The 19,027-nt window shown below is 45.2% G+C and overlaps 1 long non-coding RNA gene across 1 annotated transcript; it reads right to left on the reverse strand.

The window, feature by feature from the left end:
* Nucleotides 1–6,257: 6,257 nt before the first annotated feature.
* On the reverse strand, nt 6,258–16,857 carry LOC123588113. The gene is made up of 2 exons (XR_006707709.1): nt 15,856–16,857; nt 6,258–6,682 (listed from the first exon to the last, which is right to left on the reverse strand). It is a non-coding gene; the product is annotated as an uncharacterized LOC123588113 (long non-coding RNA).
* Nucleotides 16,858–19,027: the final 2,170 nt, after the last annotated feature.

Below are 19,027 nucleotides of genomic sequence, written 5' to 3' on the forward strand. Positions count from 1 at the left end.
GGCAGAGAGAGAGGGAGACACAGAATCAGAAACAGGCTCCAGGCTCTGAGCCATCAGCCCAGAGCCCAACGCGGGGCTTGAACTCACGGACCGCGAGATCGTGACCTGGCTGAAGTCGGACGCTTAACCGACTGCGCCACCCAGGCGCCCCTAAAATCTTTTTTAAAAAAGAAAAAATCAAATAAAAAGCAGACAGATTAGAAAAGAAAAAATGAAGCTATTTGCAAATAACATATCTCATATATAGAAAATCCTAAAGAATTTTAAAAAGTGATTAGAGCTAATAAACAAGTTCAGCAAGGTTGCAGGATACAAGACCAATATACAAAAATCAATTCTGTGTCTACACGCTAGCAATGAGCAATCTGAAAATGAAAGTAAGCAAACAGTTCCATGTACGATAGCATGAAAATAATAAAATACTTGGAATACATTTAACCAAAGAAGTGCTCTCGCACTCATACTAGCTCTTTGCACTTGCAAAGAAGTGCTCTTGTACAAAACATTGTTGAAGAGATTAAAGAAGACATAAGTAAATGGGAAGACATCTTGTATTTGTGGATTAGAAGATGTAATATTGTAACAATGGCAATACCCCCAGACTGTTTTACAGATCCAATGCAATTCGACCTTGTTGGGGAAATTGACAAGCTGATTTTAAAATTCATATGGAAATTAAAGGGGCCCAGAATAACCAAAAATCTTGAAATAGAAGAACAAAGTTGGAGGATTCATACTTTCTGATGTCAAAATTTATTTCAGAGCTACAATAATCAAGACTCTGAGTTACTGGTATAAAGATAGACATATAGATCAATGGGATAGAATCAAGAGTTCACAAATAAACCCTCACATTTATGGTTAATCAGATTTTTGATGAGGATGCCAGATAATTCAATGGGGGAAAGAAGTCTTTTCAACAAATCATGCTGGAAGAACTGGATATATCCACATGTAAAAGAATGAAGTTGGATCCCCATCTCACACCCTATACAAAAATTAACTCAAAATTGATCAGGACTGGTAAGATCTAAAGAAAGAACTTAGAACTAGGATAAGAACTAAAACTATAAAACTGTTCAAAGAAAACATAAGTATAAATCTTCATGACCTTGAATTTGGCAATGGTTTAGATAAATGATACCAAAAGTTCAAGTAACCAAAGAAGAAAATAGATAAATTGGACATCATCAGAATTGAAATACTTTTGTATTTCAAAGGACACCATCAAGAAAGTGAAAAGACAACCCACAAGATGGGAGAACATACTTGCAAATTGTGTATCTGATGAGGGACTGGTATCCAAAACACGTAAAGAACTTTTACAATCCAACAATAAAAAGCTAAATAATCCAGTTTAAAAATAGGCAAAGGACTTGAATAAATATTTCTCCAAAGAGGTATAAAAATGGACACTAAACATATAAAAAGATGCTTAACATCATTAGCCATCAGGGAAATGTAAATCAAAGCCACAATGAGATATTACTTTACACCCACTAGGGTTGCTATAATCAAAAAGATATACCATAACAAGGACATGGGGAAATGAGAAAGTTCATACATTGCTAATGAGAACATTTCCACTGCTATGGAAAACAGTCTGGCAGTTACTCAAAAAGTCAAACACAGAGTCACCATAAAACTCAGCAATTCGACACCTATAGATATACCCAAGAGAACTCAAATCATATGCCCATGCAAAAACTTGTACACAGCTGTTCCTAACAGCATTGTTTATAAGAGACAAAAGATGGACATGACCCAGATGCCAATCCACTGAAGTGTGGATAAACAAAATGTTGTATATATATGCAATGGAATATTATTCTGCTATAAAAATGAATTAAAGTTCTGATTCATGCTATAAATGGATGAACCTTGAAAACGTTAGGCAAAGTGGAAGAAGTCAGACACAAAAGGCCGCATATTGTATGACTCCATTTATTGAATGTCCAGAATAAGAAAAGCTATAGAGACATAAAGTAGATTCGTGGTTTTGGGGGGAGATAGTAGGGGGAGGAGGGTAATGGGGAGTGACTGCTGATGGGGTATGGAGCTTTTGGGGGATTTAATGAAAAGATTCTGGAACCAGATAGTTCACGATGTTGCACAGATTTTAAAATATAGTAACAATCACTAAATCATACACTTTAAAAGGGTGGTGGTATATGAATTACGTGACATTAAACACACACACACACCAGAAATCCAAATCAAAAAGTGAAAGAGGGAGACGGTCTTGATCCTGCTGCCTAGAAGGATCGTGGGTGTCTTGTGACCGTGCAGCTGGAGAAGTGAGGCAAGTCTGTTTGTCAGGGAGCCCCTGTTTTAAGTGTGCCTTGCAGAGTGAGGGTCCTAATAATAGATCTGGACCATTTTCCTCATAAATAAAAAATCAGTAACGTAAAAAGCAGTTTGGTTGAAATGCTTTGTGTTTCTTTCTAAACTCTTCCAAAGTAAAATAAATGTCTTTCTGGTTACGAATAGGTTTGCTGGAGCGTATTTGTGCCTGGTGGGGTGAAGTTCCCCCCATGCAGAGGCCTTTCTCCGGGGCTGGAAGGAGCCACACGGGGGCAGTGTCTGTCTGCCACTGCTGCCCACACTGCCTGCTGGGGGGCTGGGAGGTGGGCCTGGTCCCAAAGCGAGATTCGAAATGTTCGCGGAGGCGCGTCTCTGGAACCCTCGGGGAAAACCTAATGCCAGCTCATGTCAGATGATTGAAAGGAATTGTGTTCTGTTGTTTGTTATACTGTCAGATGTGATCGCTGAATTGGGGTAACATTTTAAAATTTTTACATTTTAATGTCTCCTAGAATATTTAAGGATAAAATGTGTCTGGGCTGTGCTGGAAAACACTTGCACAAAGGAAAAAAAAGAGATAAAGCAGATATGACAAAATGTTAATACTTTTAAAATCTAGCCGACGAGTATATGTTTTCTCATAGATAGATAGATAAATAGATAAAAGATATATCCATATATCTCTAACCTATGTAGCTAATATATATATATCCATATAGGTACATAGATATAGATATCTAATCTATAGATATCTATCTAATATCTGTATGTATGTGAGAAAATATTAAATGGATTCTCCTATACCTATATCTGTGTTATATCTAATATATCCGTCTAAGAAAATGTTAAATGGAACCCCACATACTCATCAGCTAGATTTGAAAGGTAGTATTAACGTTTTATTAATAAATATCTATATCTATACCTCAATTTATATCTTTCTAAATATGAAGATTTTCCATTGAAAAAGTACCTGCATGGAAGTGCACGTTCAAAGGTGTTTTTCCCACTTAACTCATTACTTCTAAATGATTTTGCTCTCCTTGTTGTTTAAGATTTTATTTTATCTATTTTAAAAATGTTTTTATTTATTTATTTTTGAGAAAGAAATAGCACAAGCGGGGGAGGGGCAGAGAGAGAAAGAGAGAATCCCAAGCAGGCTTTGGCTGCATTGTCAGCGCAGAGCCCGCGGAGGCTCAAACCCATGAACTGTGAGATCATGACCTAAGCTGAAGTTGAGTGTTTGACTGATCCACCCAGGTGCCCCTAAAAATTTTATTTTTAAGTAATCTCCACACCCAGTGTGGGGTTCAAACTCACCACCCTGAGATCAACAGTCACGTGCTCCACCAGCCAAGCCAGCAGGTGCCCCAATTTTGTTCTCTTTGAACAAAAATACAGGATGTTATGATCCCGTCGCTTTAGGAATGAAATCAAATAATGGGATTTAGAAGCCCTATAGATTTTTGTTGTAAGAATTGTTTTGAAGCCCTATAGATTATTGAGATGAACATAAAAATAAGATCAAACTCCAAAATGCCTCAGCTTTTTGTCCGGTAGCCAGGGCACTAGCCTGAGCTGATAGCCCTGTTGTGAACAAGGGACTCACTGTTGGATTATCTACCCGTGGCCAAATCTTAAAAACTGGCAGCCTACACTTCTCAGAAGGGGGCTGGCTGAATTCCGGGGACTGCTGTGCCACCGTATAAAGTCACGATGCAGCCCGGTGGGAAGCCAGCGGCTGAGTGGGCTGGGATCAATCAGCACAAGCCAGGAGCAGGGAAACGTGCAATTAGGTAAAATGCATTCTGTGCCATGCAGAGCGGGTAGTTGGCTGTTCCTCTGCTCGGCGCTTCCCTGCTTTCCTCCTGCCGCCTCACCATCTGAGGCTTCCTGAGTAAGGACTTACTGGTATTTGAACAGTCGGCCTCCCTTCCTCCCTTATGTGAAGACAGGTCGGGCAGGTCACTGCCTGGTCCTGGAACGGGGTCCTCGTGGCAGATGCTCATTTGTTTGTTGAGTAAGGGAAGGGTCAGGGAATAGCTAGTGATTTTCATTTTTTTCTTTATGTTTTCCTTTTGGGTTTCAGATTTTCTATAAAGAAGACATTTTATACTAAAAAAAAAAAAAAAGAATAAATGCTGCCTTAAAAAGTAAGTGTGTGTGGAGCAACAGGAACTCTCATCCACTGCTGGTGGGAATGCAAAACACTACAGTCACTTTGGAAGACAGCTTGGTGGTATCTTACAAAACTAAACGTACTCTTAACCCATGACCCAGCAACCACGCTCCCTGGTATTTACTCCAAGGAGTTGAAAATGTATGTCTACACAAAAACCTGCACGTGGATGTGTATAGCAGCTTTATTCACAATTGCCAGAACTTGGAGTCCACCAAGACATCCTGCAGGAAATCAATGGTCCATCCAAACAGTGGAATATTTCTCGGCACTAAAAAGGAATGGGTTAGCAAGCCATGAAAAGACACAGAGGAACCTTAAATGCATATTACCAAGTAAAAGGAGCCAATCTGAAAAAGCTATATACTTTTTGATTCCAAGCATATGGCATTCTGGAAAAGGCAAAACCGTGGAGACAATACAACGATCAGTGGTTGCCGGGGAGAGTACAGAGGATTTTTAGGGCAGTGAAACTAGTCTATATATTATAAAGATGCATGGGATGTACGATACCAAGAGTGAGCCCTAACGTTAACTATGGACTTTGGGTGACAGTGATGTGTTACTGTATGTTCACTGATTGTGACAAATGTCGCACTCCGGTGGGAGATGTTGATAGTGGGGGAGGCTGTACGTGTGTGGGGACAGGGTGTGTGTGGGAAATTTCTGTGCTCTCTGCTCAATTTTGCTGGGATCCTAAAACTGCTCTAAAAAAGAGTCTATTAAAACTTTTTTAAAAAGTAAATATGAGGCTCAGAGAGACTGGCTCACAGTGTGGGGTTGCTAAGGTAGGTCCCAGGCACAGAGTGAGACCGTGCATGCTGTCCTCACACGTCGGGGAGAAGAAGGCTTGCTGAGCCAATGGAGTCTGCAGAGAGCCGCCTCTGAGAATGTGGATGTGCCGGCCGTTCCCACTCATCCCTGTGCGTGCCAACGGCCGTTTGCTGCCTCGCCAGGCCTCTCTGGCACAGTCACTTCAGGTCACCGGCAGGCGTACTCTTTGCTGCAGATCAGAGGGAGGACTGACCTGAGGTGGGGGGGTAGCTAGCATGAGGAAGGCCCAGGAGGAAGTTCTCCCTCTGAAAGGCCTTGTCCCTTTCCTGCAGGATATGAGCCTTCAGGAGCTGTGGCTGGCCAGTGCCCCCCAGGCTTGCTGGGTGGGGAGCCGAGGGGGAGGGAGCCCTGACCATGCAGACCCTGCCAGCGTCAGGAGAGGATGCTGTGGGCAGTGGAAGGGAGGGCACAGCTAGGCGGTGCTCAGACCTGACCCTGGGGCTGCATGGGCTGCAGAGACAACCTCATGTGGAAGGTCATGCCAAGTCCACAGTCTGGTCTGCTCTTGTCACCTGGAACATTCTGTTTTCCTTTGCCTGTGATCCTGCAGCCACCTGGACTGCTCCCCCATGTTGGTGGGGAGGGTGGGGGCAGAGGAGCAACCACTCTAAAGTAGTGACTTGCTTTCTTCTCTAGGTCAAGGGGCCCATCCCTGTGCCTGGTGTGTTCCGGGTGCCTGGTAAGGACTCTGCTGGGTGTAGAAACAGCCTGTGTGGGCTGGAGTCTGTGGGGTGGAGGATATGGGGCCTCGGAGAAGCCCCTGGAGGTGGCCAAGACTGGGGGCTGGACCTGCTTTCTCAGGAGGAGCTGGGCTCTGCCGTCTGGGTCCAGGGGCAGAGCACACGGCATGTAGGACCAGCCAGGCTTATAGGGCAGCTGCACGTTCCCCTTCTTAGTGGAAATCCCTCTCTTTCAGCCATACATTGTGTTTGACTCGGTGTGTTTTTCTTGGCTTTAATGAACAGGATTAGTTACAGTCTTTGTAATTTTTGGAATTGAAGGTATTTTTAACAAATGCAGCCAGTATCGTGGGAACATCCTGAAGTTGCTGGCATGTCTGTAGTCTAAAATCAACCCAGTCCCACCCCCAACCTTCCTCCCTGAAGAGTCAAAGTCACTCAATGGGATGTCTATTTTTGTTCATTTCGATTTCAGACTGAAACATGGATAGAACTGAGGAAACTGGCCTTCCCCAACTGTTATTCCTTCTTCTTTCTCTTGCCCCAGATCTATGAAAGCGAGGTAGAAGGTAAAAAGGACCAGACTGTATGGCACATCCAGGCAGGGCAAGTGGGTGGGCCAGTAGCCCTGCCCCTCCCAGCCAGACATCGATGCCCCCACTCGTCAGTTAACTGCATGCTCTAGCTGGAACAAGCAAGACAAAAATGAAGTACATCAGCAATCACTAAGTTATGGAGGTGCATTAGTTATCAACTGCTGCACAACAAATTATCACACACTTAGCAGCTCAAAATAGCACAGATTTGTGATCCCACAGTTTCTGTGAGTCAGGAATTTGAGCATCAGCTAGGTCCTCTGCTTGAGGTCTCTTGTGAAGCTGCAGTCAAGGTGTTGGCTGGGGCTGTGGTCTCATCGGAAAGCTCCACCGGTGGGGTCCCCTTCCAAGCTCACTCACGTGGTCGATGGCAGGACATAGTTCCTGTGGACTGTTGGACTGAGGCCACCCTCAGTTCTTTGGCACATGAGCCTCCCCAACACATCAGTTTGCTTCATCAAAGCTAGCAAAAGGGAGAGTCCTGAGTCTTTTGCAATCTAATCCCAGAGTGACATCCTCTACATTGCCACATTCTGTTGGTTAGAAAGCAGTTACTCAAGGATGAGGGATCACACTGGCCATGCCTTCCAGGAGGGGAATCATGGAGCCATCTCAGATGCTGTCGGCCACAACACAATGTAAAAATGGTCATGCCCTTTGCTGGTGCATGTATTCATCTCATGGGTGTGCTAACCCATCTCATGGGTTGCAGAAAGTGCTTTGGCTCCTCGTCCAGAGGGGGAGCACCGAGGGCGAAGTCCTGACTCAGGACCCTCTAGCAATCCAATTAACCACTCTGACCCTCATTCTCTTCCTCTTTAGAATGGGGATCATGGCAACTGTTGTGCCATTTTGTGACAGTTTTAGATTTGATGTGATAAGCATTAGGCATTAAAGAGCTGGTCAAGGCAGCTGACTCATAGCAGGCACCCAGAAATTCTTGCTGAATGAATGAATGAGCTTCCTGTTGATACAGTGGGGACAAAGCCCTGTTTGGAGTCTTTGGTAGCAAGAAATACATGAGGATTCCTTCAGGATATTTGGATTCTGAAACCCACTCCAGCTCCTGGGGAGTAGGGGCAGATCAGAGGCCCTAACCTGGACTTGGGCTTTTATTATTCAGGAATAAAGGTGTCTGACTGCTGGCACACACTGTCCAGAGAAGGGACAGCTCAAATGACAAAGGAACAGACACATTTTTCTGGCTTCTCTTAAAAATAAATCTTATCTGATTTTGAAAGTGATGTTGGTTGGTGGCAGAACTCTAGCAGAGGAGCTGGCCTAGGTGTGTCAGAATAGTGGAGTGGGATGAGCTATACCAGGGCACAGGCAGGGCCCACCCAGACCTGTCCCTTGGAGCCTCAGGGAGCAGAGCTTGGCAGGAGGGGCTGGGACAGTTCAGGGGTGATTCTGACTTTCACTCTGGTCATTAAGCACCGTGAATGCATCATCCCTTGTGGGTGAGGCTGTAACCTGGGGTGTTTTCCTATGTTTGCTCTCCCTCAGGTAATGTCAACACCATTTTCCAGTTACTTGGATTACTCTGACCACCCCATGCCCCTCGCGACGTGAGACTGCTGTCATCAGATTGGTGCATGGCATTCTAGGCCTTTTTCTCTGAATTTCCATACTTACATATTTAATAACAATACAGTTTTGGATTTTTTTTTTTATAAAAATGGCATCCCGCCACACACGGCATCCTGTGGCTTACCAGTTTTCTACTTGATAATATGTCTTAGTATCTTTCCATGACCAGACATGTTGCTGATGCACATTCTTTTCATTGCTTCATGATGTTCCAACCTATGGACACACTGTGTTTCATTTGCCTCCCTCTATGCATGAACGTTTAGATTGCACCCAGAGAGATTTTGCTTTTATAAGCAACACTGCCTCTCTCTCTCTCTCTCTCTCTCTCACACACACACAAACACACACATGAGTCTTCTTTCTGTAGGGGAAGTCAAGAAACAGAATTGCTGGATCCTGAGGGACGCATATTTAAAATTTTGGTCATATTAATAATACCATATTGCCCTCTGACATGTCTGTATTAATTACCTTCTTACCAGTGATGTATCTGAGTACCATTTCTCATCATCCTTGCTATTACTCAATATTCTCAAACTTTTGGGTTTTTTTTAATGTTCATTTATTTTAGAGAGAGAGAGAGAGAGCAAGTGGGTGAGGGGCAGAGAGAGAGGGAAACACAGAATCTGAAGCAGGCTCCAGGCTCTGAGCTGTCAGCACAGAGCCCGACGCAGGGCTCACCAACTGTGAAATCATGACCTGAGCCAAAGTCAGAGGCTTAACCGACTGAGCCACCCCGGCGACCCGATTTGGATCTTTTTTAGATGACCCTTTGATCTGAATATAGTTTGTTCAGCTTTGTTAGCATTTGAAAAATTCATTCTATACCTGGTGCCTGTCAAGGGCCAGGGTCCTGGGAATATCATTACTAAAGACTAGGAGTGTTCATTAGTGATGTATTACCTGAATCAACAGAGAAGGGGAAGTGGTCAAGAAAATAAAAAACAGAAACATGTAGAGAAGCCCATGGCAGGGGTGAGAGCATTCTTCATGCCATCTTCTGCCCACGGACCATATGGTCCTAGGACCCCTGCTCCAGGTTCAGGATCATGGTGGTGACACTGGCTCTGCTCTGTGGCAGCACTGGTCACAGGTTCCTGGGACAGTCTTTTATGAAGTCTCTTCACAGGCTCAACTCCCGACCTTCATGTACATCAGGATCCTCGAGGTAAGTGTAAGTAACAAGAAGAAACCCCATCCACAGTGAGACTAAGTGACCCAGATTCATCTATTATAATCACTCACTTTATCAGAACAGAGAATCCCCAACTGAAGCAATGCACAACTAGTGATTCATTTGGTCATTATCCAGAAAGAAGAAAATCTCTAGGTCTTTGATTTATCCCCTTAACTGATTTATAAATATCAGCAATTGACAAGCCTACTTAAGCCCAGACACAAAAGATTTTTGTAGACAGTTGTTATGCCAATCTTTGGGCATGAACATGAGTATTTTGTAACCTAAAAGGCACACGATGATTGAAACATAACACAGTTTATTCATCATTAACCTAAGCATGCTGAAATTCTCTTTTGACTGGATGTTTTTTCCTTCTTCTCTTTTCACCCTGAACTTAGTAAACAACAGAACTCTGACAATAGATTTGAATAAATTTAAATTTAGAGGATGACAAACAGATCAAATTATTCCTAGTGTCCTTGCTTTAACAAGATGAAGGAATGGGTCTTTGTTTTAGGCAGTGGAGATGCCAGGAAATCCAATCCAATTATAGTTTAAGAAAAAAAAAAAAAAAGACACATTCATAATTCTGTTCTGATTTGAGAATGATGATGTCAAAAAGTGTTGTCAGAGAATATAATATTTACTTTAAAGCAAGAAATAGTGACACATAATATTTTGAAAACATAATAATATATAATATTATTAAAATAGTATATAATATTATTAAAAACATAATATTTTGAAAACAGTAATAAATGTTAATGATTACAGGGAACTTTGACTTTTTTAAAAACAAAAAAACTGTAAAAATTTAATATTATGTTAAGGCACAGAGACATAACATAATATTTTGGTATATTTCTCATACAGATCTTTACACACACACACACACACACACACACACACACACACACACTAGTTCTCCGTAAGGCCTCCTCATACCTCCACGAGCACTGACATTGTTTAACACATTGTCCTCTGCCAGGGGAGGAACCCATCTTGCTGTCTGGCAGGACCAGCCGATTCCCAGAAAGGTGCCCAGCCTCCCCACCTTTCCCAGGCTTTCCTCCAAATCCTGGTGCCCCCTCGCTATGTCCAGGGCTGAGGTCTCCACTTGCTCTTGGTGCTACTTTGTTCCCTCCCTGCCCCACGCTCTGGGGCCCAAATCTGCTCTTTTCAGTCTCTTGCTGTCATTTTAATGGGGGTTAAGGATGGAGCCAGGATAAAGCTGGCTATGTTAAAACCTGAAGTTCCAGTCATTTCTTCTACTAGTTTAACGGTTTTGCTATGTCCCTAGAGCTCTTCAGTCTACAGTTCAATTTTCTGTGGGATATATGACTGAAATCTTTATTTTTTTTCCAAATGGCTGGACAGTCATCCCAATTTTATTGACTAGTATAACCATCTTTCTGCTCACATGAATAACACTCCATAGAATATCAAGCACATGTGTATCTTTGTTCACGTGGGCACATTTTCTGGGCTTAGATTTTCTGAACTGGAAATTACAGGGTCAAGGACACGAGCCTTTGGAGGCTCCTGGGCATGCTACCAACCACTTTCCAAAAAGATTGCACCCACATGGGAGAGAAGTGTCCATCCTTGGGTATTCTAATTTTAAAAAGGTTTCTATTGTGGATAGGCCAAGTATCTCAACATTGTTTAAATTTATATGTCTGTAAAAATTAGTAAGAGGCCACTTCACAACCATTAGGATGGCAATTATAGTAATAAGGAGGAGGAGACAGAGAAGAAAGAGAAAAAGAGGAAGAGGAAGAAGGAGGAGGAGGGTTTTTGATAATGTTGAGAAATTGGGACCCTGTACTTTGCCAGTGGGAATGTAAAACAGTGCAGTCACTGTGGGGAACAGTATGGTGGTTCCTTAAAAAGCTAAACATAAAGTTGCCATTTGATCCGGCAATCTTACTTCCGGGTATATGTACAAAGCAATTGAAAGCAAGGACTCCAACAGATACTTGTACACCCATGTTCATAGCAACATTATTCACAATAGCCAAAAGGCAGAAACGATCCAAATGACCATTGACAGAAGAATGGATAAGCAAAATATGTATCCATACAATGGAATATTATTCAGCCTTAAAAACGGAGGAAGTCCCAACATGCTACCAGGTGGATGAACTTTGAGGATATGGTGTTAAGTGAAATAAGCCAGTCGCAGAATGACCAATACTGTATGATGCAATTACTGGGGTAGTCAAATTCCTAGAGACAGAAAGTGGGATGGTGGGGCCAGGGGCCAGAGGAAGGAGGAGGGGAGGACGTTGTTTAAAAGGGACAGAGTTTCAGTTTTGCCAGATGAAGAGAGTTCTGGAGATGGGTAATGGTGATGGTTCCACAACAGTGTGAGTGAACTTAATGCCACTGAACTGGACACTTAAAAACGGCTAAAATTATAAATCTTTTGTATATTTTACCACAGGGGGGAAAAAAATCAGTGAGTGGAAACTTTCTTCAATGATGATTAGACAACCCTATTTGCTTTTTATGTGAGTTTTCTCTTCACACTCACTTATGCCTAAGCTCCCAGTTATCTGGAGGAGGGGAGGGGTTCATTTCAGCAATCCTGGGCTGTGGCCAGACTGGGCCTTCTTCAGGCCCTGTGCAGGGTCCGAGGAGGTTGGTGGAGGAACGAAGGGGAGGATGGTGCAGAAATTGAAGAGGCTCCTGGGCAGTGTTGGGAGGGAGGACCCCTGGGGAGGACTTGGGCTTCGTCAGGCTTAGCATCACCAGACCCAGATGGATGGAGACAGGTTGCTAAGGAGGGTCCCTTCTCTGAGAGGGGTCCTGACCTCCAGAACGTGTTCAAAAACACCCAAGCATCTGGTCTCTGGATGTCGAGCTGCCCCTCTCAGGGCCCCAGCTGGAATGAATGCCCAGCAAGGCACTCTTGGGTCTCACTCCCTGTGTTCTGAGATCTGGGCCATCTGGAGTCCTGCCACCTGGACAATGAATCTCTGAGACAAGTGGGGCATCCCTCATGCATCACAAAACCTTGGAGGAGGGTTCTAGAAAGTATATGCATTTCCCCTGTATACATCTCCACCTCTAGTACCTGCTCCAGGGGTCTCAGCCCACAGCCCTGAGGTCCTAGGCCTTAATAAGGCCCCTGCACATTTCTAGTCAGGCCCTGCCACCAGGGGGCAGTATAGCCTGCAGGAGACTACTGTCCTCAGAGCCCTTGTTCTAGTCCAGAACTGAGCCCCTTGGGTGGACCATCCCCAAGGCCCTGGCAGACACTCTTAGCTTAGATCTGGAAGTCATTCTCTATTGTCCCAGTTATCTAAGAGACTGGGAACCTCGCAGGTGTCTGCTAATGGGGAGGCAGCCAGAGGAGGCCAAGGCACAAGTGGGGTTTATTCCTGGGATACCGGGATACCAGGATACCAGGCTGGTTCAGGATTCAAAAAGTAATCAAAGTATCCTACCATATTGACATGCAGAGAGGAAAACTCATATGATCCTATCAAATGATCATAAAAAGCATTTGGAAAAATTTAACTTTTATTAATGATAAAAATTCTAAAAGTAAGAATAAAGGGGGAACTTCCTCAGCTTGGTAAAGAGCATCTACAAATACCTACAGGTAACATTAAGACTAAATGTTCTTCCTCCAAGGTCAGGAATAAGGCAAGGATGTCTGCCCTCACCAATCTTATTCAATCTAGTGCCAGAAGTCCTAGCCAGTGCAATAAGGCAAGAAAAGGAAATAAAAGTCACTAATATAGGAAAGGAAGAAATAAAAGTGCCCCTATTTGCACATGACATAACTGTCTTCAGGGAAAATCCTAAGGAATCTACCAAAAAACCCTCTGAGAACTAATAAGTGAATTTAGCAAGGTCACCCAGCATACACATCCTTCCCAAATTAATTATCTTTCTATAGGCTGGCAGTAAATACATAGATGCTGAAATTTAAAACAAATACAATGCCATTTAAAATGCTCAAAAAGTGAAGGGGGCACCTGGGTTGCTAAGTCAGTTAAGCGCCAGACTTCAGCTCAGGTCATGATCTCACAGTTCGTGGGTTCAAGCCCCACATCAGGCTCTGTGCTGATATCTCAGAGCCTGAAGCCTGCTTCAGATTCTGTGTCTCCCTCTCTTTCTACCTCTCCCCCATTCTCACTCTGTCTCTCTCTCTCAAAAATAAATAAACATTAAAAAAATAAAATGCTCAAAAAGCGAAAACTTGGATGTACATCTGAGAAAACACACCAAATGTGGACACAGAAAAGTGCACAAGGCCGAGAGAAGAAAAAAGAACTGAGTTGTTTATATGCACAACAACCTAGATGAATCGCCAGAGAATTATGCCTAGTGAAAAAGTCCACTCCTGAAAAGTCACACACTAGATAATTCCATTTCCATTTATATGACATTGTTGAAATGGCAAAATTACCAGAATGGAGAGCAGATTAGTGGTTGCCAGGAGTCAGGAGGTGGGAGGAGGGTAGGTGTGGGTGGGTATAAAAGGGCCACAGGAGGGAGCCTGTGGTGACCTGACACCACCAATGTCAATATCTGGGCTTTGATGTTGTGCTGCAGTTTTGCAAGATGTTACCACTGGGAGGAACTGGAGAAAGTGTGCAAGGGGGCCTCTCTGTATTCTCACAACTGAATGCCAACCTATAATTATGTCAAAAAAATGTTTCATTAAAAAAGTTTTTTTAAGTGCAGAACAGGTAACAATGTGTCATTCGGATCAGAACAAATCTCAAGCATGCAGACTCCGGGGCTGGTGTTCACCTAACTGCAAGCCTAGCAATAAACTTGTATCTGCAGTTTTTGAAAATTAGAATCTGAGGCTACCCTCAGAGACCCCATCAGGAGCTCTCGTGAAGCACCCAGACATTGTGTTGTGTTTGTTTGTTTGTTTTTAATTTTTTTAATGTTTATTTATTTTTGATAGACAGAACACGAGAGGGGAAGGAGAAGAGAGAGAGGGGGACACAGAATCCAAAGCAGGCTCCAGGCTCTGAGCCGTCAGCACAGAGCCCAATGTGGGGCTCGAACCCACAGACCGTGAGATCATGGCCTGAGCTGAAGTCGGTCGCCCAACCTACTGGGCCACCCAGGCGCCCCCACACATTGTATTTTTAAAGCGTTTCAGCTTCACTCTGGGGCAAGGGCCATGGGTTTGTATTCCTTTGTGCTCAGTTCTTGCTCCTCTCTCTTTGTCCCCACCCCACCGTTGCCCCCTCAGAGCTCTGCTCTCTCTGTCCTTTCCTCTCTGTGGCCTCCATGTTCCTGCAAAACTTGCCTCTCCTCCTCCTTCAGGTTCCCTTCAAGGAGCCCGGCTTCCCTTTGGGGCCTACAGCGCCCTAAGCAATGGCATGGCACATGGGTGCCCCACGGAGGCTCATCACCTTGCACAAGAGGGGAGGCAGTGCATCTCCCTCCTCCTGTGACAAGGACATCCTCGTCAAGGAACCCATTTATCTTCTGCCCTCCATTTGGGCCAGACTCCCTCTTGGGTCATACTTGCTAAGAAATGGGTTGCAACACAGCCCTGTGTGTTTCCACACATCTGGGGAGGTGGCTGGTCTTCCGCCACAGGAACCTGTTGGGGAGGCTGGAAGGTGCCTCTTGGCATCCCAGCGCACACGCCGCGACCAGCCTGCCTCTCAGGCTCCCCTCCCCACGACTGGGTGTTGGAATCACAGCCACGCCCTGTGTAGAGTGCTCCTACCTGCTACCTGCCTGTGGAGCCCCATGGCCTGTGTGCATGGGCACAGGAATCTGCTAGGCGGACTGGCATCTGGCAGGAGATTGGAGGAATGAATGTCTCAGCCACAGCGCCCTTGAGTCTGCAGTCGGCTTTTTGATTTATGGTCGCAGCCAGTGTGTGTAGAAACCACAGCAGGACCGACTTTGGTGGATCCAGCTGCTGGGGTCGCTTCATGCTGGGTCCTCACTCTGCATCTCCCTATCCATCCCTGCCCTGCCCTCCTGCCCTCCTTCCAGGCTCATTGTCCCCTATCTCCCCCCACAGCCCGCTCTCTCTCTAACTGGCCCCTCGGCCTCAGCCATCTGGCATCACCCTGCCTCCCAGCGATAGGGGGAGCTGCTGCCACAACCAAGTTATTCCCCCTAAATCCTTGGTCTGCTCATGCCACCCACCCCAGAACCACCCTGGTCTGTCTCGCCATGTTACAGCCTTAGGTCCTTGACCCCCTCAGTCCAGGCCCACACGCTGCTTCGCCAACCTCCTCTTTTCCAAGGTTCAAGTGCTGAACCCAGAACCCTTCCCAAGTGCTCTGTCTGCTGCGCCTCGGCCTTCTCTGGCTTGGAGGCAGGGTTTGCTGGCCTCCTGGGACTTGTAGCTGTTGTAGGGTGCTCGATGGTATGTCATATCCCCCAGAACCGATGCCCCCAAGGGCAGAGGTAGGATGGATGTGCTGGATCAGGCCTTGGGAGCCCTGCCCTCAGCCCTGGGGCCCCGGGCCCTCCTCCCTCCTGGCTCACCAGAACTGTCTGTCTCCAGACCCACACAATGGCTTTTGTCTCTGTGCCCTCTGGGTTCCCTGTGGCCCTCCTTTGCCAGCTCCTCTTCCTTTGGCCACCCGCTGCTCACGGGCAGCCAGGGACCAACTTGCACCAAGAGGAAACACCAGGTGCTGGGAGTGGTCAGTGTTGCTCCATGGGTGGGGGAGGGGTCAGGGGTCACAATGGCAATACATGAAGTCAGAGGGGGTCCTGTCTCCCTGGGTTAGGGGACAGACCCCACTGTCACATGCCTCCCCACCCTGGCTTCTGCAGACGCAGGAGGTGATGGTGCAGATAAGGCTCAGATTCTGATGTGACACCCCTTGCCCTGTTCCCACTTAAACAACATTTCCAACTGAGCACAGCCCATCACATGTGCTTGGAAGCTTGTTTCAGTCAGTGCTGTCCCGTCAAGGCCAAACCACAGCCTGGTCCTTAATTAAGTGCAATGTTTAGAGCCCAAGGTGCTGAGTCTTCATGGGTCAGGGTGGGAACCTGATCGTGCTGCTTGGGAGGGGACGGGTGCCTGGGGCAGGGAGGCCTCTGCAAGACAGCATGGAACTGAGTGCTGGCCAGAGGGTCTCACCCCTGGTCCCTCCCTGAGCCTGATGTCCTGTATGGTCAAGTCAGCTTCTTCTTGATCTGCGCCAGCAGAGGGCTGGCTGTCTCCCGCAAAGGACCTCAAATGGTGTGGCCGATCAGGGCCACAGCCTCCCCTCTTAGTGGCCAGACAGCCCCAGTGGGCACAGGCTCCTTCTGGGGTGTGCTGGAACTTACAGAAAAAGAAAGTACAGCGAGCTCCTTAACGCTTTACCTCATTTACCACCTGTTTCTGTTTTGTCTCATTTCCTTTCTCACTTTCTGTATAAATATGCATGGCCCCATCACACTGCTGATGAGTATTATTCCTGGGCACTTGGGAAGTCTGGTTTTTCAGCCCTAAAACTGAGGTGTGTTTCACTTAAGAGCAAGAACACTCAGCTCAAGTATTCTCCCCCACCCCCAACCCCCGTTTCACCCACTGCCCTCCCTTCCCCTCTGCTTCTGGATATCCATGCATCTGTTCTCTGTATCTATGAGTTCATTATTTTTTTGTTTTAGCTTCCACATATTAGAGAGATCATACGGAATCTTTCTTTCCCTGCCTGACTTATTTCACTTTGCATAATGCCCTCAAGCTCCATCCATGTTGTCTCAAATGGCAGGATTTCCTTCCTTCTTGTGCCTGAATAATATTCCATTGTGTACATATACAATAATTTTTGTAATCCATTCATCCATTGATGAACATTTAGTTGGCTTCCATACCTTGGATATTGTAAATAGCACTGCAATGAACATAATGGTGTAGATAACTCTTCAAGTTAGTGTTTTCATTTTCTTCAGATAAATACCCAAAAGTGGGCTTGTTGGATCCTATGGTAGTTCTATTTTAATTTTTTGAGAACCCTCCATGCTGTTTTCCATAAAGCTGAACCAATTTACATTCTCACCAACAGTGCAGAAGGGTTCCCTCTTCCTCACATCCTCAGCAACACTTGTTATTTCTAGTATTTTTTGGTAGCAGCAGTCTAACAGGTGTGAGGTGATATCTCATTGTGGTTTTGTTAAGTATTTGATTCAGGAAATTTAACATTGATGCAACACTGTTATGGATACATAGTTCATATTCAAATTCCGCTAGTTGTACCAATAATATTCTCTCTAGCTATTTTCTCCCGTCCAGGACCATGCCCTGAATTTTGCTGTCAGGCGTTTGGAGTGACCCCTTGGCTACTGTGTCCCTGACCTTAGCATCTGTGAGCACAGGCCACCTGTTCTGCAGCATGTCCCTTGCTTGGTATGTCTGACCATTTCTTCCAGGTCAGATGTTCATGGCCACACATTATGAGTGACACCAAGTCCCTTTCCAAAGGCCCAGAACACTCCAGGCAAAGGTGATGCCTGCCAGGTGTTCTCGCCTGTGCCAATGATAAAGGAGCCAATGGGAGAAACTCTGAGGCTAAGTAAACATCTCCCTGGGACCTCTCCCCCAACCATTTTCTAGCACCTATTGGCAATTCTTGCCTGAGTCAATTATTACTACTGTGATAGCAGGATAATGGTCTTTAAACTCCTTCTCTTGTTCTCCATTTATTGGTTGACATTCTACTGCAAGGAAGAATTGTTGGTTCCCGGTCTCATTTGTTGCGATATGGGCTTGCAGGTTTTTGCTTTATTCAGGAAGTTATAATCCGTTACTGTCATTGCTTATACTGATGCTGTCAGCCTGGCTCCCGCGTCCTCCATCATGTCCCCATCCTTTTTGAGCACTTCCTTGCTCTCTGCCACTACAATCTGCTCCAAATCCAGCTTACACTTTCACTGCCCTAGCCCTGGATTCCACCACTTCTCCGGGGTTCCTTTAGAGCAGAATGTTTCGGGCGCCTGGGTGGCTCAGTCGGTTAAGCGTCCGACTTCGGCTCAGGTCGCGATCTTGCGGTCCGCGAGTTCGAGCCCCACGTCGGGCTCTGGGCTAATGGCTCAGAGCCTGGAGCCTGCTTCGGATTCTGTGTCTCCCTCTCTCTCTGCCCCTCCCCCGTTCATGCCGTGTCTCTCTTTGTCTCAAAAATAAATAAACGTTAAAAAAATAAAAAAAAAAAAAAATAGAGCAGAATGTTTCTTCAACACCAAGTCTAGGAGCTAGGTGTGCTCATTTTCACCAGGGTGTCATCTGGGTGCTAGAAAGAAGTATAATGAATAGCACCATGAGTTCACGCTGTCACTTCTAGCCCCACCCTAACATTGCGGATTCCTCCTTGCGTCCACCAGACCACATCTGCACCACCTCCCCAACTTCTGACAGAATCCCTGTATTTCTTATCTAGTTTGTCTTCTGAACACACAAGACAGTTCTAGAATTGCTATACCCACCACCGCAAATGGCAAACCTACAAAGCTTGGTCTGAATTTCTTCTTGTCTTTAGACTGAGTCTGTAGTGACAGTATTGTGTTTAGAAATTAATTGAGTTTGTTTTTTGTTTTCATCTCTGTCGTTTTCTTAATCATTTGAAATATGGTTGGGTTTGGCTTTCCGTTTGTATTCAATTTTAGGGTACCCTATCCATTGTTCTTGACTGAATGTTACTTACGACTATAGCAAACATTAGCA

The sequence above is a fragment of the Leopardus geoffroyi genome, chromosome D3 (genome assembly GCF_018350155.1).
Source record: "Leopardus geoffroyi isolate Oge1 chromosome D3, O.geoffroyi_Oge1_pat1.0, whole genome shotgun sequence".
Lineage (NCBI taxonomy): Eukaryota > Metazoa > Chordata > Mammalia > Carnivora > Felidae > Leopardus > Leopardus geoffroyi.